At 34.9% G+C, this 24987-nt stretch overlaps 1 protein-coding gene across 1 annotated transcript in view; it reads left to right on the top strand.

The window, feature by feature from the left end:
* Positions 1–794: 794 nt before the first annotated feature.
* The window catches only part of LOC145685993 (E3 ubiquitin-protein ligase PHF7-like), a 152755-nt gene continuing 128562 nt past the window's right edge, over positions 795–24987 (top strand). Inside the window, exon 1 of the mRNA XM_081758804.1 lies at positions 795–929. The gene's annotated coding sequence lies outside the window, so the exon portion shown is untranslated. The remainder of the gene's footprint in view (positions 930–24987) is intronic.

Genomic DNA, 24987 nt, shown 5'->3' with positions numbered 1-24987 from the left:
TGAAGATATTTCATATACTTTACTATAGTAAGTAAGATTTCGGGGGGGGGCTTAAGCCCGGAACCCCCCCTAAATACGCCACTGTATATGTATATACATTGATGTAATAGTAGAATTAATGGTAGGCATACGCTTGATCGTTTTTAAAAGTATAGCGTATACACAAGACTATTTGTAGTATACGCACCCCAATATACGCTCATTCTTTCGTAAATTTAAGATGAGTAAAATTTTAGGTGGGTTTACGCCGTATAATCTCGTATGGTGGTGTTAAGTTGTACAACATGTTGCCTATTGATATAAAGTATGAAGAAAATATGAAAAGGTTCAGACAAAAGTTAAAATTTTTTCTATTAGAAAATTCTTGTTATACGTTTGAGGAGTACGTAAATATCATGACAAGGTAATATTACTTTATTTTACTCATGTACATTTTTTGTACATATGACGCGTTACACTTAATTTGACGACATTCCTCGTACTTGTAAGTTCATACAAAAGAAATAAATACAATACAATACAATATACGCCCCATATATATATATATATATATATATATATATACTCGATTATTAAATTAATAAATGATTTAACTGAAACACCACATAAGCTTTATTCTCAATTATGTTTACAAGACTTTTAATAATTAGGACAAATTTAATTTATTTATAATGAAATGTATATTACCACAAATTTGGTATTGTCTCGATGCGAACTGTGACGTTTGTACTAGAGATTGATTTAGTTTTTTTTTTTTTTTTTTTTTTTTTTGTAATAGCAGTACTTTTTGAAATAACCATTTAGTGTCAAATGCTACTCTTTATTTGGCAACTATGTTTGTTTGGTTGATTGGAATGTGTTTAGACGATTTTCAGGCGCGATTTATGTTTATTGATGGTGCAAACTTATAATTATTAATTGTAACCCAAGTAAGTAAAAAATATCCTATAAATTAATATCTTTTGTTTTAAGTAACGAATACTATATTAATTTCTATAAGTTTCTTTGCAGTATATACTAACATTTCTCTACATATCTAAATGGTAACAGAGAGACAATAGTTTCAGATTTTCTACGATAAGCAAGAAACTTCGCGTTTTAGCACACATTATTATTTGTACTGGATGAAAAGAATCCGGGGTTATAGTTAAGGAGCCGTACTTCCCATTTAGGGAAGGACGAGAAACGCCATACTTTCAGAAATTATTCATTGACTATCTAGGATGTTAAAAAGTAGGTAATAGACTGAGTTCTTGCCCTTGTACTTAGGGTGTTTAGGTAGTGCAACAGTAAGATGTATCCTCGTGCACGGGAGATTAGAAGTAGCTGTTCTTAACTATTACCGAATCCGGAAACATTATCTTCTCTTTAGCGTTCGAAGTATAAATATAAGAAAAGTTTTTTTTTCTGTTTATATTCGTTTATTTTAATGAGCATGAAAATTGAAATACTGTTTGTCTCTTTACAAGATGTTATTCATTATCTTATTAGAATATTTGGGTTAAGTTTACAATTCCCGCTCCAGCTGGTATATTCACTCAGAAACGAGAAATTACATTCTAAAATTTTATGAAAATACGTCAAAACTTCCCTTACCTCAAGCTAACCCGTTCCTATCCCCCTATACTCTACTCTACTCTACTCTACCCCTTTCAAAGCGGTTCTACTTATCGATGCGCAGCTGGAGTGTGTATTGTAAAGTGTACTACGTGGGGACAGGATACTTATGTTTAACTGGTTTTGGGGCAGATTTATTGTACGGATCCGTACATAGATTCATTGTGTATATTCTTTTAGGTTTAGGTGCCTATATTTAGCAGAAGGGATCCAGCTATTTCTTCTAAAAAATGTTAAAATATTGGTAATTTCTGTTCACATTAGGTTAGGTTAAATTAGTGTGTTATATTATGTTAGTGTAGAGGTCTAGCATAATTTTCCAAAAAATGATAGGATTTCGTTTATTTCTACTAATATTATGTTAGTTCAGGTTAGCTTAGGTTAGTTAAGTTAGTTCGGGTTAGCTTATGTTAGGTTAGATTAGATTTGGTTACGTTATGTTAAGTCTAAGTTTTAGCACCATCCGTTTCTCCTGTAAATTTTGTGTGTTTTTACATGCCTCTGGACCCCTTCTGCTGAACATACTCCGGTTTAGGTTTTAGGTTAGGTCGTCTGTTGCTATGAAAATTTTGAAAGCTTACCGGGAAGAAATGGATAATTTGCTTGTTTGTGTACTGGATAACAGGGTGGAAAAAAATCATGATTTTTTTTAAAAAAATCATTTTTGTTGATTTTTTTTATTTAAATATTTTTCCTCGTATAATACAAGTCGCGAACTGAAGAAAAAGCATTAGGAATTAGTATTAAATGCTAATTATGCCATTTAAGTGAAAGTATTGGGGTTGAATTTTGAATTATCCCCAATCGTTAACCTATATCAATCCCAAACAATGTTTTTTTACCCTTTTAAATTATGGCTCTTTTAAATGTAAATTATAGACTTTCAGTCAAGCAGCTACAGCATCATCCCTATTTATCCTAGGATAATGATTTGTACATTATTCTCTGCAGAATAAAACAAATTTTCAAACGGTATCCTTCAAATGTCTTAATCATGTATTTGGGGCGGGTAAATCACGAAAAAAGAAGTTTTCTGTTAAAAATTTCTTTTTTCTTAAATTTTTACCTCTGTGGACCCCTTCCCCTGTTTTAAGGCAGAGATGTGAAACAAATCTGAAAAATACTGAGGGGTGCACTGAGTAAATGTGCAAAATTTCAGTCTTGTAGGTGCAAAAGTAAGCCCGCGAAAAATAATATTCCCCAAATACCCCAGATTCCCGTATAAAACAAGATCTAAGGTAAGTTTCCTGAGACATCCCTATTTATCCTAAGAGCATAGTACGTACATCGTTTTCTTCAGAATAGAACAGCCTTTCAAACAGTACCATTCATATGTCTCCATCTGAGGCGGGAAAATCACTAAAAAAGTTATTTTTGTTAAAAATATCCTTTTTTTAAAAACATTTTTGCCCCTCTGGACCCCGCTGTTTCCACGCAGAGATCTGAAAACATCTGAAAATTATAAAGGGGTGCACTGAACGAGTGTGCAAAATTTCAGTCTTCTGAATACAAAATGTAACCCGCCAAATATAATAATAATAGAAATACGCATAACAAAAAAATCATCTTAAATTTATGACGTCATCACACACTACGCCTCAACGCAGAAAGACATGGAAGCATATGTAACGTGTTCTAAAATGCCTCCGGTCTTGAAGAAAACGAAATAAAAAGCCTTATTGGTACTTTTTTAATCGAATAATGAAGATTCCATTAAAAATAGTGATATAATTTAAAAGGTTAAGCATTAAGGAAAAAGTATAGCAACGTTTATCAAAATGACACTTTTTTCACAAAAGTTACTGATATTTGGCAGGGGCCTGTTTTTAAAAACTCAGAACTAGCTTGCGGCATGAAATATATAAATTTCGCCTAAATACGCCCTATTATCTGGGAACAAACAGACACGCACGAAAAGGAATTTTCGTCTTAAATGTCGATGGTGATTTCTTCGTTGGAATAGTTAACGATTTTAAAACCCAAACCCAATGTTACGAAAAGAAGAAAGCAGGATTGCTCCGTTACGTATTCAAAACGAGATTTTCCCTAATCATCCTCTGCATGACACTTGTTTTCATACTATACTGTACATTTGAGTCTCATTGTATTATGATTATTAACTTCCATAATCGAAATAACAGAACAGAAACGGGATTTTACTTATTTTCACTTTAAATTAATTTATTTCGGAATTCGATTTAAATCAACGATTTTTATTAAAAAAATCAAGTGATTTAAATCAGACTGATTTAAATCAATCCACCCTGCTAGATAATATGTAAGAAGAGCGGGACTAGTGTTTATTATTTTTGTAATGATGGATGATGGAACTATTAGGCAAGCGGAGGGAACTACTTCGCGCAAAATTACTGCACGGTTGGATTTTTGGAAGTAATGAGCATTTGTATTCTGAATATGGCTGCAGGTGTGCAGACACTGCAGTTGGTATCGTTACCCAGAGACGAGAGTTTTATTAATTTTAACAAAATGGGTCGAAACTTCCCCAACCCGACCCTACCCTACCCCACTTATGCTTATCGTACTGTACTCTATTCTACCCTACTGTGTTATACCTTTTTAAAGCGGTCCTAAAATCCATGATTTTTAAATTTTCATAGCTGAAATTTTGAAAGTTTCACAGATTGTAGATACTATCTAAATGTAAATGTGCTTTTTGTCGAAATCCAATTGGATGACCAGCTTCGGAATAAATGCCTTCTTTTTCAGTGACGTAACTCTGTGTAGTAATCAATTTTCTTTTGTGCAGAATCACTTGACGAAGGTTTCAGTGTACTATACAATAAGAACTATTATGCAAAAACGTAAGACACTAACTAATCTGTGCTAGGTTGTCACCTAAAAGTACGAATGCTATCTAATCGAGTTTGCGCAGGAGCGAACAAGGGGGTCCGGATGATAGCGCGGGTATGCGTCCATAGGAAGCACGTACATCAGCGACGGTGAACGTATATGTTGAGGATAGAGCAGAACACTGTATATGGCATAAAAACGGTTACCTTATATTGGGTTATGTATTCGAACGTTATAGGTAATATCCCGATATATTTTCATTGTTTGCACATTTGAATTCCAAATTGGCATAATATATTATTAACGTAAATTTCATAAATGTATAGTTCCTTAACTATTGGAAACTTCTATGGTTGCGTGTCATGAGTTTGCAAACTAACTTTATATACTTCATTTCACTTTGCATACTGTGGTTAAAGACTACCTTCTTGGTCAATCCGTTCTCAACAGGTTAGACTTCCATTAAAATATTTCTTGATAGATACGCGTCTCAGGTAAGGACACAAATATATTTCGGTTACTTACATACTGGTCTTTTGAAATATTACTACAAAGGGTCTTTCCTAGTAAGATAGTGAAATCGGCCTTTGATTGAAATTGGGTCGCTATTGACCCAAAAGGTTACCCTTAACCTAAAACTCTCAAAAAAAGTTTGCCCCCCTATCCCTTCCGCTTACCGAATTATCGTATCATACATGCTCAACATTGAATATTTTTTAATTTTGGTGGGGATGGTCTAAAAATTTTGAAAGTTTCACAGATTGTAGATACTATCTAGATGTAAATGTGCAATTTTTTGCAAAACCATCGATGTGTATTTTCTTTTCTTTCTTTCTTTTTCTTTTTTTTTTTTTTTTTTTTTTTTTGCGTGTTGAAAATTTCAAAAAGTTGTAGAAAAAATTTATAGGGGGGACACGTCGCTGATTTTTTTTTTTTTTTTTTTTTAAATTTGTTATACCCTGGGGTACAACACACACATTTTTCGGGGCCTGAAAGTGATGGCAACATTGTCAAAATGAAATAAAACTGAAAACAAGAGCTCCAAGAGCCGCGCAGTTTTCTCACTAATAGCTCCTTCAAGCAATCCTTTGCCAAGGTTCACAATTTTCTTTTCTCTTGCGTCCCTTCCGATCCTGTCGTTCTTCGGCTGCTTCGATTGTGTCTGTTCGGAATAGAAACACCAAATATATTTCCGTAAGAGTGCTTCCACTTCAACCGACTCTTGCACAACGAAGTTACACACCTTGCGTTGGCTCCTCGTATCTATTAGTGCTTCCTTCACTTGCCACACACACACTGGCGCTTTTTACCGCGAGCTGTGTAACTTTGTTGTTCAAGAGTCGGTTGAAGTGGAAGCACTGTTACGGAGATATATTTGGTGTTTCTATTCAGAAATGGACGCAATGGAAGCAGCCGAAGAACGACAGAAGCGGAAGGGGCGCAAGAAATATGAAAGTTGTGAACTTTGGCAAAGGATTGTTTGAAGGGGCCGTCACCTTGAGGGTCCTGAGATGGTGGGAAAACTGTGCGAAAAACACGTTTGTTTTCAGTTTTATTTCTTTTTGACAATGTTGGCCATCACTTTCAGGCTCCGAAAAAGTATATGTCGTACCTAAGGGTATAACAAATTTTTTAACCAAAAATGTCAGCGACGTCCCCCCTCCCCCCAAAAAAAATTTCTACAATTTTTTGGAATTTTCAACACGCAAAAAAAAAAAAAAAAAAAAAAACGATGTTTTGAAAAAATCGCTGGTATTGAAAAACAATGCACATTTACATTTAGATAGTATCTACAATCTGTGAAACTTTCAAAATTTTTCGACCATCTCCACCAAAATTAAAAAAAAAAAAAAAATATTTAATTTTGAGCACGTACGATACGATAATTCGGTAGGTCGGTAAATTTTTTTGAGGTAGTTTTAGGTCAAGGGTAAACTTTTGAGTCAACAGCGACCCAATTTGGATCAAGGCCCGATTTCACTATCTTACTAGGAAAGACCCTTTGTTCTGTAAATTTTACAAATATGTGGATCCGTTCAAGTAAATCTGCACTCTAGTTTCTGTGGACGTATATAGATTTATGAGACATTTTGCAGATTTTTGTAAATATATGCCAAACTACGCAGGTTAGGAAAACAAGAAAAGTTACATATTACTGTGCCCCTGTCTGTTTAGTGATTTCTATGTGATATTACATGAAGAAAGAGGAAAGAATCTGGTTGCTGTCGATTGGAACATTAAGCTACCTTTTGCAGCAACCATTTCAACTGCTGAACTACTAGAGCAAATGATTAAATGTATTAGGCTATATGTGATTAAAGGGTTCGTTTTTATGAGGAATCTGAATATCTAAACGCGTAGTCAATGCGCCTAGGGGTATAATCCAGAATACCTATTGATTTTGTTTGTTTTTTGCGAAAGCTGCATGTCGCAACGATAATGGATTAATTATGGATTCGGGGACTAGATAAAAAACAGAGTGTTTATAAGAAAAACGAGTAGTTGTTACGGAAGAGATATTAATGTTTGAGTAATCTGTCCTAAGTGAATAGAATAGAAATTCAGTGTGTGTAATGGAGAAACACGAAATGTTTCCGGGACTAATCCTGAAGGTGTGTACAAAGTTAAACTTCCCGTCAAACACCTAACCAAACTGAAACTAACATAAACTATCCACAATTAGGCTATATTTAGGAAAGAAGTATCAACTTTTACCAAAAAAAAATCTGGACCCCCGAAACCAAAATTTATCCTGGTAATCAAGTATAAGCGAAACTCATGAGCAAGAAAATCCTTATATATTAGAAAAAATGAAAGAAAAATTCAGCTGGCGTAAACGCAATAGAAGAATAATCTAGCATTAATTGTCCTCACAGAATAGATGAATATAAAACATTTGCTTATGGGAGTCGAACTGCCTGTGGAAAAACGTCACTGTCAAAATTATGAAACTTTAAGCAAAACGAGGGGTTGAGGAATCGGTCTGAGTATGCGCACTTATGATCACACATGACCCGATTTTAATGGACAAGCACTAAATAACATACATTGTTATATGGGTAATAGGCCAGAAGCTAAAATCCCAAAAGTGGACATATGGTTAAGTATATATATACAGAAAAGGGCGTTAAACCTAAATAAGTCTATAACAACAACGTAGAACAAAAAGGACTATTTTTCTTTAAGAACGTTACAAAGGGGTAATGAAGATACGCATTAATGTTTGACATGCAACCAAAAAATTTAAAGAATTATCCAAGGAAAGATGCTTCTTGGAGTTCTGTACAGAGATTGAATAAATTCGGTGTACTGAGACCAAGTTATTGGCACAATGCTGGTCGTAGAAACCTACACGCCCCGGAAAAAAGAAAAAAAAAACTAAGTTCAACAAATGAACCTAGATCTTTACGAATTCCCTTTATGTCTGGCTCATTTTCCCTGTATTTCTGTCGCAGACAGGGATGGAAAGTAAACGATAATATTACTAAATGCATAATGTAGTTTTGTTTCTTGTACGTATATGTCAAAAATATCAACCATACAGGGAAATAGGGTAATGTTAAGTCGCAAATTTAATATATGATTTATATTTTGAATCTAGAACTATTGAAAAGACGGGCATGGAAGTAGAGGCAACATCAGAAATGCAAATAGACTACAATGATTAACCATCTGCTTCACACGATTTGTTTTTTGTTTCATTGCCGTTTCGATTTTCCAAAAGCATGACCTTGCCCAGTTAGCTTCATTGACGTCAAACTAAGGATCAATTCATGCAGAAACATCCATTACATTAAGATGTGCGATATAAAGAAAATATAATGTAGATAAAACAGTCTGAGACAGTTAAATAACGATAGCTATTAAACATTGTGGTCTATCTCACAAGAGAAACCAAAGGCATATTTTTTTTTCTTTTTCGAGCACAGTGGGATAATTTTAAAGGAGAAATGGTTTTAATATGAGCTTCTGAAATTTTGGAAAGTAATTATTTTGGGGGAGGGGGATTGTTTCTTTCGGGGGCTGGTTTATTGTTAATTTAAAATCGGCACGGATTATTTTAACATTATTCTTGCATTTAAGAAAGATAAATTGCTCTTCCTAGCATAAGGTATAATTGGTACAAAAATCAACATAAAATAGTTTCCCGAGTTCTAATTTTAAAATAGAAGTGACAAAAAATCACTTTTTTCTATACATGAATAATTTTAGAATATGTTTATTTTGAATACTACTGAGTCATTTACATTAGGACTTCACACGTATTACTTTATATGACTTACAATATTATAATATAACAGAAAATGAATTTTAAAAGTATGTAGACGGTCTCCTTAAAGAATAATCGTTCTAAGGGCCTAGCTTTTTTTCAAAACAAGGAAGAAGAAAAGTAACTCGCTGTATGTGCAGCAAAATGCATTAACGCATATCGTTTTCAAGTTTTGGTTTACTTTCTGTTTTACTATATCCTAACAAGGCTTGTAATAGGTGCCTTCCATTTACACTCAGAAAAAAAAAGTAAAATAAAATAAAATTGTACCATCATCATCTCAGGTATTGTTGAAACTTTTTTTTATAGCAACTAGACATGTTTTTAAGAGACCCATGTTTTTTTTTTTTTTTTTTTTTTTTTGTTTTTGTTTTGTTTTGTCGAAAAAGATTTTCCCGCCAAGTATTACCTAACCAGCCAACGAGTGCGGGCGGTCGGTTTTGGAACTAAAAAGCAAGCAGCAGTGTTTCTAACCGGATTACTTCTAATCAATCTATCACAGTTGTTTTTGTCCTGTTCGTAAATCACTTCACGTATATGCTCAAGTCAGGGGCAGATCCAGGGGCGGGGCGATCGGCGCGATTGCCTCCCCAGAATAGGATATTTTTTTATTTTAAAAATAAAACTTAAGAATTTTCACCTTTGTATTATAAATGTAAAATAAAACCTAAAATAGGTAGGCCTTACTTTTTTTACGTTGCAGAAATCAAATAAAGCAATAAATTGCAAGAAGTTACTTACATTGGCGTTCTTGATCAAAAAGAAAAAAAATGCCCACCTTCGAAATCGCAGGTGGCCATTTCTGTTCTAGAAGTTGCAGACAATGGCTACTTCTCCTTTTCTAAAGTTGCTTTTTTTTTTTTTGTTTTGTTTTGTTTTGCTTGCAATACACTCTTACCTTGATTTGACTTCGAACGACCGGCCCCCAAACATTCATCCTGGACCCGCCCCTGGCTCAAGTTAAGACAAACAGTTTCAAAAGTTATTGAAGTTATTGCAGAACATCTTAAGTAACAAGCAAAAAAAAAAAAAAAAAAAAAAAAAAAAAAAAAAAAAAAAAAAACAACTACAACAAAAATACACCCTCCATATTAACCTGCGAACAAACTGGGGAGTAGCGTTTTACAGGCTGCTCCTGTTTCATAATGACATCGAATCAAACGTAATCAATTTTTATACAATGTGCTTAATACACGGTAGAAGCTCACTGAATTGTCAATTGTGCTATGTTGTTCTTAAATTGGTAATTTCCGTTCATATATCACTATCCACAATACATCTGCATTACTGCTGGAATGGTTCACTACAACCACATAACTTATGGCGTTCTTTATTAAGCGAAAGGAGATTAGGCTATGCATAACATCCAAACTGCAACTTTTAAAAACCGTTGGATACACTGCAGAGTGAAACTCTCCGCTCCCCTGTCCCACCGCGCTTACCAAGAAACTGATGTAAACACAACAGCAGCGCCGTCCTTCCAAAACCGCACTGCTAATCTGGTCAGGTAATAATAGGCCATCAAAGACGGGGGGTACAAATTATGAATTGTAAAAGACATGGAAAATGGGCAACTTCGGAGCCCCACCATTCAGCTATGAAGACAGGTGGAGTTACAATTCTTGTTGTGGTATGTACATAGGAATATAAATAAACTATATTTTATTATAGTTTGGTTTACGCATGCGTATCTTTTTGTACATAAATTAACAAATGAACGTCAATTTATCTGAAAAGTCGAAGTTTGTGAATTTTTTCGAGCACTTCGGTTCAAATTTTAAAATTCTGTTTTCACGGTTGGTAAGACCTAATTACCCGCTTTCCGAAAGAAAAAAAAAATGTATATCTCTGTGTGCAACCGTTTCGTCGCAAAAAATTCGAGAAATTGTCAAACTTTTGGGCTCCATTTTCTCGAAAACACCATTTTTTTTAAATTCTGAAATTTTGTTAGATGGTTCGACTTTACATGAATAATAAACACACCAAATACCATTCTCGACCAATGCTTTATCAATTAACTACATCCTTTTGAAGTTAACTTTGATGTCACAGTTGGCAACACTGGAGACAATAAATGTGCAATAATTTCATGATGTTTGTGATTCACATTCATTAGATAACTAACAAAAGCTTTTTCTAGGCTGCTTTTTATCATTTTGATCAAATAGACTCTCTGAAATAGTAAAATGAGCCTCCCTCTACTCATCCGTTTTCTTAAACCGAAGTAATCTGAGATTGAAATTACGAAACACACAAATTTTAAGCTCACTTAAAATGGTCTTGGAAACAAAATTTCACTGATTTGCTTTTCAAATGAAGCAATTATTTCCTTGCTTTGTCTCTTCTTCGCTAACAGCGTGTGACCGTGCAGATGCTCCAATAGGTGTTGGGAGGAGCATCCACTCACAACTCGTAGCACATTCTCGATAGTCACAAAACACTTATTTTCACTTCTCTTATGCTCTTCTGCAAACCTGTACCTTCTTGAAGGTCCATGTGGAAGCATAAACAGCACTTCAACTTCACGTAATTCATGATTTATTCATATTTCTGCTACCCACCACTGGTTATCATGCATGTAACAAAAGTTCCTTTTTGCAGACTTCTTAAATCTACACTTTGAATTGCGAAAGCTCGATTTTGGGGGATGCATGAAGTTAGTTCATGATGACCCGTTACTACCATGAAAACTTCGCCATTTTCCGAAAGCCAAAGAGAATGGTATTTGGTGTGTTTATTATTCACTTCGTTGAATACTAGTTACCGATCGCACACTTTCCCACTTTTGCATTTTTTTCTCTCTCTCTCGAAAATTGTCGAATTCAGTTCCTGGCAACAAAACAAGAGTAATACCCGGAGTTCGTACTTGCACCATACTCACGAATTCTTCTGCAGTTTTAATACTGTGTATCTGTTTTTGCCTAAGGTTATGCTGCATTGCCACATTTTTTACAACTGCCCCCCCCCCCCCTAATACCGTCGCAGAGACCTTTGAATGGCCGGTTTCACTGAAAATCCACTGCTTTATCGGACTTGTCTGCATCTCGGACTTCAGAAAACAATTTTTAAAGTGGGATGCAGCACTATCAGAAGTCACTGACACGGTTTGGGAAATTGTAGATACTTATTTCCACGTATTCGAACCTTTCTCTATAACCTATATTTTCGCTTTTCTTGGAGAATTTTTAGAATCTTGCTTTGTTTATGGCTATGAGTACATGGTGTGTTTTATCGTCGCTTATTACAACAAAACTGTCAGTTGTTTCATAATAATGTGCCACTGCCGTAAAGATGGAAATTTGTTCGTTTTTCCGGTGATAACGCTGAATATCACGTTGCAGAATAACAGTCCAGTTTTCATCGAAGTCCACATGAAGTAAAATAGAATTTGTATCTTGAAATTTTATACGATGCTTTTCGGTAGCAGTTCTCTTTGGATTTTCTTGACGTAGTCATGAATTACAATTCTCACAGTTAAACCAGCAACGTACGATACGAAAACAGAAAGTGGCACAGTTTTTTTTTAACGAGATCACTGTTTCCCATATGGCATAGGTAACACTTTCATTTTCATCAGGATCAATAATTGAAGAAGACAGTTATCATTTTCTACGGATAATGCTACTAAAGAAAATAAGTCAGTCATGACAGCTGCAATATGGGCTGCCTTTTGATTTGTTGCAACGCAGTAGCAGATGACTTAAAATTTGCACAATACACACACACTTCCCTCGCAGGTTGCGGACCCATTTTGGTCGAATACTATAAAATTCCGAGTGACCCATTCTTATGTTGGGATTGTTCTGTTTGAAAAGTACGTAAATTTCTTTGATGGAACGCGTAAGAAAATGTTTCAATTTTGTAACTTTTTGTCCATTTTCGATCACTGTAATGACATCGCACTTATTGGGACTTTGTTTGGAGCATTCCAAATCATCACTGAGGTAATAGTTCACGCTTTCTATAGATAATCAGAATTTATTGGTTGGCCGTTTCAAGTAAACTTAAAATTTGTGTGTTTCGTAATCGTAATGTCCACCTCAGATTACTTCGCTTTAAGAAAACGGGCGAGTAGGGGGTTGCTAATATTACTATTTCAGAGCCTTATGGATCAAAATAATAAAAAGCAGTCAGGAAAAACTTTTATTCTTCACTTAGTGAATGTGAACCACAAACATCATAAAATTGTTGCACTTTTATTGTTTCCAGTGTTGCCAACTGTGACATCAAAGTCAACGAAACTTCGCTAACTTCAAAAGGCTGAAGTTGATTCATGAAGCATTGATCGAGAATGGTATTTGATGTGTTTATTATTCATGTAAAGTTGAGCCATCTAACAAAATTTCAGAATTTTAAAAAATGGTGTTTTCGAGAAAATGGAGCCCAAAAGTGGCGGTTTTTGAAAATTTTTCAATTTCTCGAATTTTTGCGACGAAACGGTTGCACACAGAAGAGATACAATTTTTTTTTTCTTCCGAAAGCGGGAAACTAGGTCTTACTAACCGTGAAAACAGAATTTTAAAATTCGAACCGGAAGTGCTCGAAAAAAATTCACCTACTTCGACTTTTCAGATAAATTGACGTTCATTTGTTAATTTATGTACAAAAAGATACGCATGCGCAAACCAAACTATAATAAAATATTGTTTATTTATATCCCTATGTACCAAAGGTGGCCATTTTCCACTGGGCTCGCACTCACTCGCGCTCGCGCTCACCTGTCTCAGCTGGACTCGCGCTCACTCGGGCTCGCGATCAGTTCTCCCAACTGGGCTCGCGCTCCTCTCTCGACTGAGCTCGCACTCACTCGGGCTCGCGCTCATCTCTCTCGACTGGGCTCGCACTCACTCGCGCTCGCGATCACTTCTCCCAACTGGGCTCGCACTCACTCGCGCTCGCGATCACTTCTCCCAACTGGGCTCGCACTCACTCGCGCTCGCGATCACTTCTCCCAACTGGGGTTGCACTCACCCGGGCTCGCGCTCATTTGTCTCAACTGGACTTGCGATCACTTCTCCCAACTGGGCTCGCACTCACTCGCGCTCGCGATCACTTCTCCCAACTGGGCTCGCACTCACTCGGGCTCGCGCTCACTTCTCTCCAATAGGCTTGCGCTCACCCGGGTTCACGCTCACTTGCCTCAATTGGGCTCGCGGGTATATGATGGGTATAAAGAGGTATTAAAATCTAGACTTTGACTAGCAGTAGGCCTAATTCAGTAGAAAATAGAGCTATTAATTCTATATATCAGTTGTTAGATATAAAAATAAAATAATAAAGATGTTGCAGGGTTTAATGTATTAAACGTGGGCGGACTTTGAGGAACTTGAAATAAAATGCTCCAGATATTTAAATCTGGGCTTTGACTACTAGTAGGCCTAGTTCCTCAATAGAAAATAGGCTATATGACTAGGGCGACGGTAATTTTGTCACCGGAAATTTCGTCACCGGTAATTTCGTCACCAAAATATTAGCATGTAGGTAATTTCGTCACAGAAATTTTTACGCAGTAATTTCGTCAGTAGAAGAACATAATATCAGCTTCAGCAAATGTTAAAAGCACAGGCAAAATGGGTCTATGACGGGTTTGTATATCATTATTTACAAATATTAGGATTTGCCAATATCAGAATGTTACGAAAATTTTCATCGTTCTTGTATTGTTCTGTGAGTCTAAGCTCTTGGACCTGGGCGACGGTAATTTTGTCACCGGAAATTTCGTCACCAAAATATTAGTATGTAGGTAATTTCGTCACAGAAATTTTTACACAGTAATTTCGTCAGTAGAAGAACATAATGCCAGCTTCAGCAAATGTTAAAAGCACAGGCAAAATGGGTCTATAACGGGTTTGTATATCATTATTTACAAATATTGGGATTTGCCAATATCAGAATGTTACGAAAATTTTCATCGTTCTTGTATTGTTCTGTGAGTCTAAGCTCTTGGACCTTCCTCCATGTTGACTACGTCAGGTGAAAAGAGGCCATTGAAAGAATATTATATTTCAACTCTGAGTAAACATTGGTAAATAGTTATTGGAAATCTGTTAAGAAAACAAATTTATATAAAGGAAGAAAAAATATGTTTGGAAGTTTCCTTTAAATAGCGTGGACAGGTATTCGACCAATCAGAGATGTAGTGCTCAATTTATATCGCGGCTGTGGTTAACCGTTTTACTGTAAATGAAAAATAAATTGCAAATCGAAAAATGCTAGTATTTAATTGATTAGAACTCTATAAATAACATTGTATTGTCGTAGCAGGTTTGTTGTGCGTCGACGCATGAAGATGTTATCAGGTACCCATCAATCCTCTGCAATACAACAACAAATAACAGTTCAAAGTAATTATAACTAAGTAAAATTTTGTCGTAGGCTCAGCTATACCATGAAAACGCACTTACCATGTATTTCCAGGAACTAAGCCAAGACTTTGGCCCGGCAAATCGGAATCGCCACCCAAACATGTAATGGTTCGGGAAAATTAACCAGAAGGAAAACCAAGGTTCAATAGGTAATGTGAGGGGTAACAGCAGGATAAGTTTTATGCGATCAGAATCACTACGTAACCAAATAGAACATTGACGTAACATTATAACGTATATCTGGACATTAGTTTCTAAGAATAATCTTAATAACCTCAAAATTTAAATAATTTCATTTAGAGACTTTATTTCATTATGATTATATGTATAAATTTTGTAATGAAGGCTTTATGTTTTAACCATAATAATATAGTAGCAGCATATCATATTACAAATCCACATCTAGCATTGTATCTAGTTTTGACTGTAAGTACATTTACATCGCGTCCTGCCGAAGTAAATATCATATGCAGCTAAGTGGCGAATACCATCATTAATACATATACTTCACATATTTTCCATTATTTTAAAATAATTCTTTATAATTAACTCTTTTTAAACACATATATATTTTATAGCATCAATCTTAAATGCTTATTCTTCTCATTTCTTTATATATTTTACTAATTCTTTTCTTCCTTAGCTTAAATAAACTTCTGCCACATTGCTTTATATTCCTGACAAGGACGGCGTATGTACTATAATGTATTTGTGGATTATTCTCAATAAAATTATAATACATTCTAAGCAACATAAATAAAACAGCATCATTAAAAGTTCCAAATTGAAGTTTGTAAATTTAGGCCATTTAGCAGTACGGTATTGTATGTCTGAATTTTCGTTGAGGTTGTTTAGAATACCAAAATATAACATGTTGACTAAATTTGATTAAAACGTAAGATTTTGAAAGCTGTATGTTACATTATTCCATGATTTTAAATTTGGCAGACAGATGTGGGAAGAGAAAAAAATCTCCCCCAAACAAATTCCTTTTTAGCACTTCATGTTTGTTTTATTTCCATACTTAACAAAATTCACTCCTAAATATATTTATATTACCTGATATCGCTTTTAATAGTTCAAAATCACATTTAACGATGAGGGATTTCCTTTATTATATATATTCACTCAGTAATCTTCAAAACTTTTAATCTCACTTTCACACTTTCTTTATATATTTATCGATTCGAAAATATTATTCTTTTTTTATATGTATATTTAAGGTGCAGAACAGAATACATGTCACTACTCCTCTCAAAAATGTAATGCGCTAGGTACAGATCAATAAAAGCGGCGCATTACAGACTCCCCCCTCTCTAGAAAAAAAATTTATCAGTTGATAAAATTTTTCTTCAACATTTAATATATACAAAATTTTCCTTAAATATCATTTTCAGGAATATCATTAACAGTTTTGTCTTCTTCTGTGCTGTCCGGTGGGTATCTGCTTAAAACACCCGCAACGAAATTCTGTTTTCCAGATACATGTTCGAAAATTAGGTCATATCTTTGTAATTTTAATACAATTCTAGTAGTTCTCCAATCTAAATTCTTTAAAGAAAAGGCATAAGTTGCAGCATGATTATCGCAATGGACTACTGTTTGTCTTCCTAATATATAACTGGAAAATCGTTCACATAAAAACAAAATAGAAAGTAATTCTAATTGAAAAATCGTCATAGATAATTCATGAAGTTTTAACCTTCGGCTAGCATAGGCAATTACTGTTATATCGTGATCCTTTTCTTGATATTGTCCAAGGTACCCGGCAAGATTCTCAGCGCAAGCATCACTAAACAGATGAAAAGTTAATTCAAAGTTGGGTTGTCCAAGAGCTGGTGGTTCACTTGCCAGTTTTCTTAATACTTCAAAACTAGCCATATGTTCTTCGGTGAATCTGAAAGGTACATCTTTCTTTAAAAGTTTATAAAGAGGAGCCTTTAATTCGGCATAATTAGGGATGTGGCGATGTCGCCATCCCACAACTCCCAGAAAGGACTTTAATTGTTTTCTTGACCTTGGTTGCGGAAAACATCGTATGGCTTCATTAGCTCTTGGGTCTACCTTGATCTCCTCACCATTAACAACATGCCCTAAAAATAAAATCTCGCTTTGGATAAATTTACATTTCTTATAATTTAATGAAAAGTTGGCGTTATCAAAGATACTTAAAACATTTTCCAGATGCTGAAAATGACTATCCAAGTCCTTCGAAAAACATAGGACGTCATCCAAGTAGACAATAACAAAAGAACGAGTGTTCATTGTGAAAAATTTGTTCATTACTGATTGGAAAATAGCTGGAGAAGATCGTAAACCCATGGGTAAGACACACAAAATTGTCTTCCAAGATAAACAAAATTAGTACATTCATAAGAGTCAGGGTGTAGTGCTACACCATAATACCCTGCAGTACAATCGAAAGATGAAAAGTACTTCGCTCCTGATAGTCTTGATAATATTTCGAAAATTGGTTCTACTTGAACTCGAGGAGAAATTACTTTCTTATTCAAACCTCTTAAATCCAACACAGGACGAACTCCACCGGAGGATTTACGGACACAGTACATAGGATTTCTATAAGGAGATGGCTTTTCAATTGCTATCCCATGCTGCACCCACTTTGACAATTCTTCTTCAAATTCCTTCCTCATAGCTTGGGGAACACTATACAGTTTTCCCACAACAGGTTCTTTATCCGTCAGTTGAATTAGATAAGGATCAGTCTTAATCCTTCTGGGATATTCAGTAAACATATGCTGATATATCACTAGCAATTGGAACAATCTTTGTCGATGTTCGTCGGTTAGATCCTGTCTGCTATTTATCATGTCTTTAAAATCTTCCATAGTAACATTTGGTGGTGGATCTGGAATTTTAGGATAATTCTCACATGTTTTACTTTCTTCGCAAGAGATGAGACTTACTATAGGGAGAGATAAATGTATAATACTTGGTTCAGATATATTTATAATCACTTGCTGCCCCAATACATCAGTTAAAGTTATAATTTTATTTCCATTATCTATAATACATTTTGACATGTTTAAGAAGGGACTACCGAGCAAGAGATCAGGTTTCATGTCCTTCACTATAAAGATCGGAACTTAGAACAAATGTTCATGTAATTTAATGGTTAACGCTTGAAATCCCTTAACTTGTACCTTCTCTTTATCAGCGAAAGTTCCCAACGTTAAGTTCGAATGCGGGCGTAACTTAGCGGCGGGGAATTTAGCACATAATTGCTTCCAAATCCTTTCAGATAATAAATTTACTTCGGCTCCAGTATCTAAGGTACAAGTGAGCGGAATATCTCCGATACTACCTTGGATAGCAGGTGATGGCGAACAATAAACATTTTTTTCTATCCCAAACATTTTCTTCCTCATGTTCTATCAAAAAATATACCTTATAATATAAATCCTTATCGGAACATTTGGACAAAGTTTCAGAAGTATTTACGAGAGGTTTTGTGTTTATATTAGCGCCCCCAATTTCCCTCTCTAAAATGGGTCGCTCTTTCAGTTTTCCGCACTATTACTCGTAGTGGGTGTCACTATTGGATGGTTTTCCTTGAATCCAACAGTTTCACCAGATAGCCCATTTTCTCTCGTAATATCATTTCGTTCATAACCTCCAGATGGCTGGAAATTATAATTACTCCAGTAATAGGGATTTTGGTACCATGGCGGTGGTGGACCATACCTGGAAAAATTCCATGGTCGTCTCCTGAATGCATTTTTAAAATTCCATCCTCTTCTACAATTTCCGTTTGTTATTGGTGACGCAGTATTATTTCCCAAATTTGGTACCGACTGCACACTCGTTTCGGTTTGGACTCCAGAGTCAATTTTCACCCTTCTAGCAAAGTTTACCTGTGGTCTCTGGAATTGTCTACGAGAAAAGTTCCTAGAATCCATAATATTTGTGTCATTGTATTCTTGAATTTCCATTATTCTCAACATCAGATCATCTAAATTTTTATTCGGAGTGCTTCTTAATATTTTTGCTTCGTGACTGGGGAGGCTATTCAGCAACAAATCTATCAATTCTTTTTCATCTGTGTTGCTACAAATTCTTTGATAAGTTTCGACAAGATTTCATGCAAAATTCGATAATGTTGAATACTTATTTCGATCGTACCGCATTAATTGCAATTGTCGCTTTTGGGCTCTCTCCAAACGTTCTGACAGATATTGCTTCTGAAAATATCTAACAAAATCTTCAAAAGTTTTCACCTTATGCTGGATGCTTCGGAACCAGGCTCCAGCTGTTTTAATTAAACACCTTGAGACTAACACCAGTTTTTCGGCATCATTAAGTTTGAATAAGGATAACGTTTGGGTAAATTCATGTAGAAAGGCTTTGGCAGCTCCATTATATTGTCCATCAAACTTTGGAAAATCCCGTAAATCGGTATATCTAAGTAGATTTCCAGACTCCGTTACTAGATTCGTTACTTTTGTGACATCCAAATTTCCTTTTACAGATTTTCCTTCTCTACTATTAGTTATTACTTCTCCCGATACCTCACAGTTCTTTAAAATTTCTTCATTGTTGTCATTCGCTTTTAACACCGACTCGCTAGGCCAAGGTATCCGTGTTTCCGTCGCAGAGGTCGTAAAAGCTGGCTGAAATGCAGGTTGAATGTTCGTATTATTTCCAGTCGACATCCCAAATGTAGTGCTCACCACAGATTCTCTATCTCGTTTTCCTTCTCCATTTCCACACAAATTCAATTCTTGAAAGCCTTTCTCTAGGGTCTTCACTCGTCGATCAACTTCTCCTTCCCATTTCAATAGTTTTAAACTGGTACGATCCAATTGGTCACGTTGCTCTTTTTGTTCGGATTCCATTGTGGAAAGTCTGTGATCGAATTCTTTCTGGTTTTGGACTGTCATTTCTACTTTAGTTTCAACCTCTTGAAATTTTGATTCTCTTTCCTGTTCTCTTTTCTTCATATCTTGCATTTCGTTCTCCATTTGTGTGAATTTATTATCTATACTTTCCTGTAGATCTTTTCTAAGATCAATCATGTCTTTTCTAACTTCCTGCAACTTCGCATCTAAATAGTAAGAAAATTTAGTAAAAGTGATGTCAATACTAGCTTCCACCGTAGCTCTAAATTCTTCTCGCAAACTCGAACAGTGGTTGCACACGTTTCCCATTGATTCTTTTGAAGATAGACTTGCAGTTTCGTCTGTCTTCTTCTTAGAACTTCCGTCAAGTATTTCTCGTTCCTCTCTCTCTAATCTATTTCTTTCATGGCTTTCTCCTTTCTTCTTCTTTCTAATCGAGTTCATTTCTTCATCACTTTTAGTAACTTGTTTTCTATCTTTATCCGAATGACGACTATGTCGTGAACTATTTCTTCTCTTATGTACTTCTTCCCTCATGTGACTTCTATGTCTTTTCTTTCTTGTTCTTGTAGCTTCTTCCATAGGAATGGCTCCATTCTCTTCCACGTTCTTTCTCTCCTTTTCACGATCACTCTTATTGGATTTATTAGATTTTCTTTTTCCTTCATCATGGTTATGTTTATTTTTATTTCTGAGTTTTGTGCTCATCTCTTCCTTCCCAGTTTCGGCATTCTTACTAGACGGACCTGAATCCTCTTTTGACACTTCTTCTCTCTCAGTTACACTTAATGATTTCATTTTGTCAACTTCTTTCTCCTTTTGACTGCATGCATCGCAAATCCACACAACTGATGGATTACTCATTTCTTCATACTTTTGTTCATTGATTCCAACACATATAATATGATACCACTCTTCACAGTGGTCACATTGAATTATTTTGTTTTTGTCTGCGACTTCCTTATTGTCCCTTTCATTACAGCAGACGCACACTATAGTATCACTACTAGAGCTAACAATTGACATCTTCTTCTAATAATAGTTCGGAAGAGCCTCATCATCTTCCCTTTTCAAATCTGCCATATCTTATATATATATGTATTTCCACAATATTCACAGAGTTTTCTTAATGTTACCCTCACATTTCCTTTTCCTTTTCATATGATAATCACCATCAAATCCTGATGACTGGGATCGCCATTTTTACACTTGTAGTGCTCAATTTATATCGCGGCTGTGGTTAACCGTTTTACTGTAAATGAAAAATAAATTGCAAATCGAAAAATGCTAGTATTTAATTGATTAGAACTCTATAAATAACATTGTATTGTCGTAGCAGGTTTGTTGTGCGTCGAGGCATGAAGATGTTATCAGGTACCCATCAATCCTCTGCAATACAACAACAAATAACAGTTCAAAGTAATTATAACTAAGTAAAATTTTGTCGTAGGCTCAGCTATACCATGAAAACGCACTTACCATGTATTTCCAGGAACTAAGCCAAGACTTTGGCCCGGCACATCGGAATCGCCACCCAAACATGTAATGGTTCGGGAAAATTAACCAGAAGGAAAACCAAGGTTCAATAGGTAATGTGAGGGGTAACAGCAGGATAAGTTTTATGCGATCAGAATTACTACGTAACCAAATAGAACATTGACGTAACATTATAACGTATATCTGGACATTAGTTTCTAAGAATAATCTTAATAACCTCAAAATTTAAATAATTTCATTTAGAGACTTTATTTCATTATGATTATATGTATAAATTTTGTAATGAAGGCTTTATGTTTTAACCATAATAATATAGTAGCAGCATATCATATTACAAATCCACATCTAGCATTGTATCTAGTTTTGACTGTAAGTACATTTACATCGCGTCCTGCCGAAGTAAATATCATATGCAGCTAAGTGGCAAATACCATCATTAATACATATACTTCACATATTTTCCATTATTTTAAAATAATTCTTTATAATTAACTCTTTTTAAACACATATATATTTTATAGCATCAATCTTAAATGCTTATTCTTCTCATTTCTTTATATATTTTACTAATTCTTTTCTTCCTTAGCTTAAATAAACTTCTGCCACATTGCTTTATATTCCTGACAAGGACGGCGTATGTACTATAATGTATTTGTGGATTATTCTCAATAAAATTATAATACATTCTAAGCAACATAAATAAAACAGCATCATTAAAAGTTCCAAATTGAAGTTTGTAAATTTAGGCCATTTAGCAGTACGGTATTGTATGTCTGAATTTTCGTTGAGGTTGTTTAGAATACCAAAATATAACATGTTGACTAAATTTGATTAAAACGTAAGATTTTGAAAGCTGTATGTTACATTATTCCATGATTTTAAATTTGGCAGACAGATGTGGGAAGAGAAAAGTCTCCCCCAAACAAATTCCTTTTTAGCACTTCATGTTTGTTTTATTTCCATACTTAACAAAATTCACTCCTAAATATATTTATATTACCTGATATCGCTTTTAATAGTTCAAAATCACATTTAACGATGAGGGATTTCCTTTATTATATATATTCACTCAGTAATCTTCAAAACTTTTAATCTCACTTTCACACTTTCTTTATATATTTATCGATTCGAAAATATTCTTTTTTTATATGTATATTTAAGGTGCAGAACAGAATACATGTCACTACTCCTCTCAAAAATGTAATGCGCTAGGTACAGATCAATAAAAGCGGCGCATTACAGAGACAAAGATTTGTTTACGTTTCCCAGTTTTAGCTAGTTACACATCTTTCAGGTGTGTTTGCTCTGCTTCCTATTTAAGCACAGAAATAGGAGTTATCAGACATTAAAATAAAATATTAAGAGTGTTGCAGACTTCAAGTTTTAAGGCTGTCATCACACTTGCAGACCAATACTCATTAAATGAATCTCTTTCTTATTTACTAAGATCAAAACAACTTATGAAAAAAAAAAAGCTTAGTGTTAGTAAATACGAAAAAAAAAACTTGTTTGAGTGTTTGTTTGCAAGCACGACGGCAGCATTAAGAAGCAAAGCCTATCTGAGTATGATGATTTCGTAAAATTAAAAAAAAAAAAAAAATCACCAGTCCTGTTAGCAAGAACATTCTATTATGTAAGTACTCATGCCTTATCATGAAATTATTTTAATGCAGTTGATGAATTGTCAGGCTTATAAGAAAAATTTGGTTCGAAAATTTCCAGGGCCAAAATTAGGCTTACTGTCGCCCATGCTTCACACATTAAACTTGCAACATCCCTATTTTATTCTGATATCTGATAACTGCTATACGACATTAGTAGCTTTACTTTCTACCGAGTTACTTGGCCTATTTGTAATTGTAGTCAAAAGCTAGATTTTAATATCCAGGGCATTTTATTACAAGTTCCTCAAGGTCTGTCCACGTTTAATACAACGCAGCTCCGCAACGTCCTTATTATTTTTTTTATTCCTGATAGATAAGTCATATAAGATAGTAGCTCCATTTTCTGCTTAGGAAGTAACTGAATTTCTGAACTAACCGAAGTAACTGAAGTAACACCTGAATTTCAATATTTGGTGAATTTTATTACAAGTCCTTCAAGGAAGCTTATGTTTGCTATCGGTGAGCTTTTGTCCATCACCAATCAGAAGAATAATGTCGGGATTTACTTTTAAGTAGGTCCAGAAGTGTTGTGGGTCTTCGGTTATATTATTTTCAGCATTAAAGATAAAATCATTATGTGCTATTGGTATTTCACGCTTCACTTCTCTACGTAGCCTGCAGTACTCGTTATAATGATATTGGTGATTAATCATTCCCCTACTCTTAAGCCATTTTATGCGATGTTGCCATTTAAGTTTTATTTTTTGTATTATACTGTTACTAAACCAGCAAGGGTACCTTTTTTGCGTTGGCCTTTTCATGGGAATGCACTTCTGAAATATGTCATAAATTACTTTATAGAATTCTTCTACTGCTTTATTTGGATCCGTATATTCGTTTAGATATTGCCAATCTATTCTCGCTAACTCATTATAGAGATTATCATAATTTCCTTTCTTAAAATTGAAACTAAATATGTTTCTTTTGTTTTTTTATTCTAGATGATTTAACATGCGGAAAGCTTATACAAATAGATGGGTGGTAATTATCTTCTTTAATTAATGGGTGTGGTTCTCTTATTAGTGTTACATTGGAAAGATTACTTATTACTAAATCTAATGTTCTCCCTAAGCTATTTGTAACATTATTGAGTGATTCCATGTCATGATATAACATAAAATGATAGAGACTTTGGGATTTACTCGTTGACTGTAGAAAATCAAAGTTTGTTCCAGCTATTTCAGGCAAATTCATATCACCCAGGGCCGCCCACAGGGGGGATGTATGGCGCAAGCTGCGCCATTAAGAAAAATTTTGGGGGGGATTTTACTCTACTTTCGAACTAGCAATTTTACTGTCGGAATAGCATTAAAACACGATTTTGAGAAGCTAATTTTCAAAAATTTTCCGGGGTGAACCCCCGTACCCCCTGCTTCGATACTCGATGAATGAAGTACCGCGCAAGCAGCCGTATGAAAGGAAAGGTTGGTTCGTTTTAAGAGAGAAGGGCCGCCCACAGGAGGGATGAATGGCGCAAGTTGTGCCATCGAGAAAAAAATTGGGGAAGAATTATATACCTCTATAATCGGAAACACACTTAATTGTTTGCATACTTCCACAAAACATACAAACACCAAATTTTGCATACTTGTTCGTCATGGGATGTGAGTAATGGGAAAATTCCGATATCACGAAAAAGGCGACATTTTCCATGGAAATGAAGTGTCGAAATTTTTCGTCGTTTCGAAATGCTGGTTTTTAGAGTAGTTCCACACACCATAGGAACGTCATATTTTGTCAGGCAGTGAAGCTAGGAACATAGTTTATGATAGAAAAAAGAGCATTAAAATTCGTTTTCGTTTCGCGGCGCAAATCGAAAAAATGTGAAATTTGTAATGGCTGTATGTAGGACGTTGAAATTTCGAGGTGATGTTTATTCTGATGCGTAGTTTGCGAATCCGCCC

This window comes from Thermobia domestica, chromosome 5 (genome assembly GCF_964235325.1).
Source record: "Thermobia domestica chromosome 5, izTheDome1.hap1.1, whole genome shotgun sequence".
In the NCBI taxonomy this organism is placed as follows: domain Eukaryota; kingdom Metazoa; phylum Arthropoda; class Insecta; order Zygentoma; family Lepismatidae; genus Thermobia; species Thermobia domestica.
This window is presented reverse-complemented; position numbering and strand designations above follow the sequence as displayed.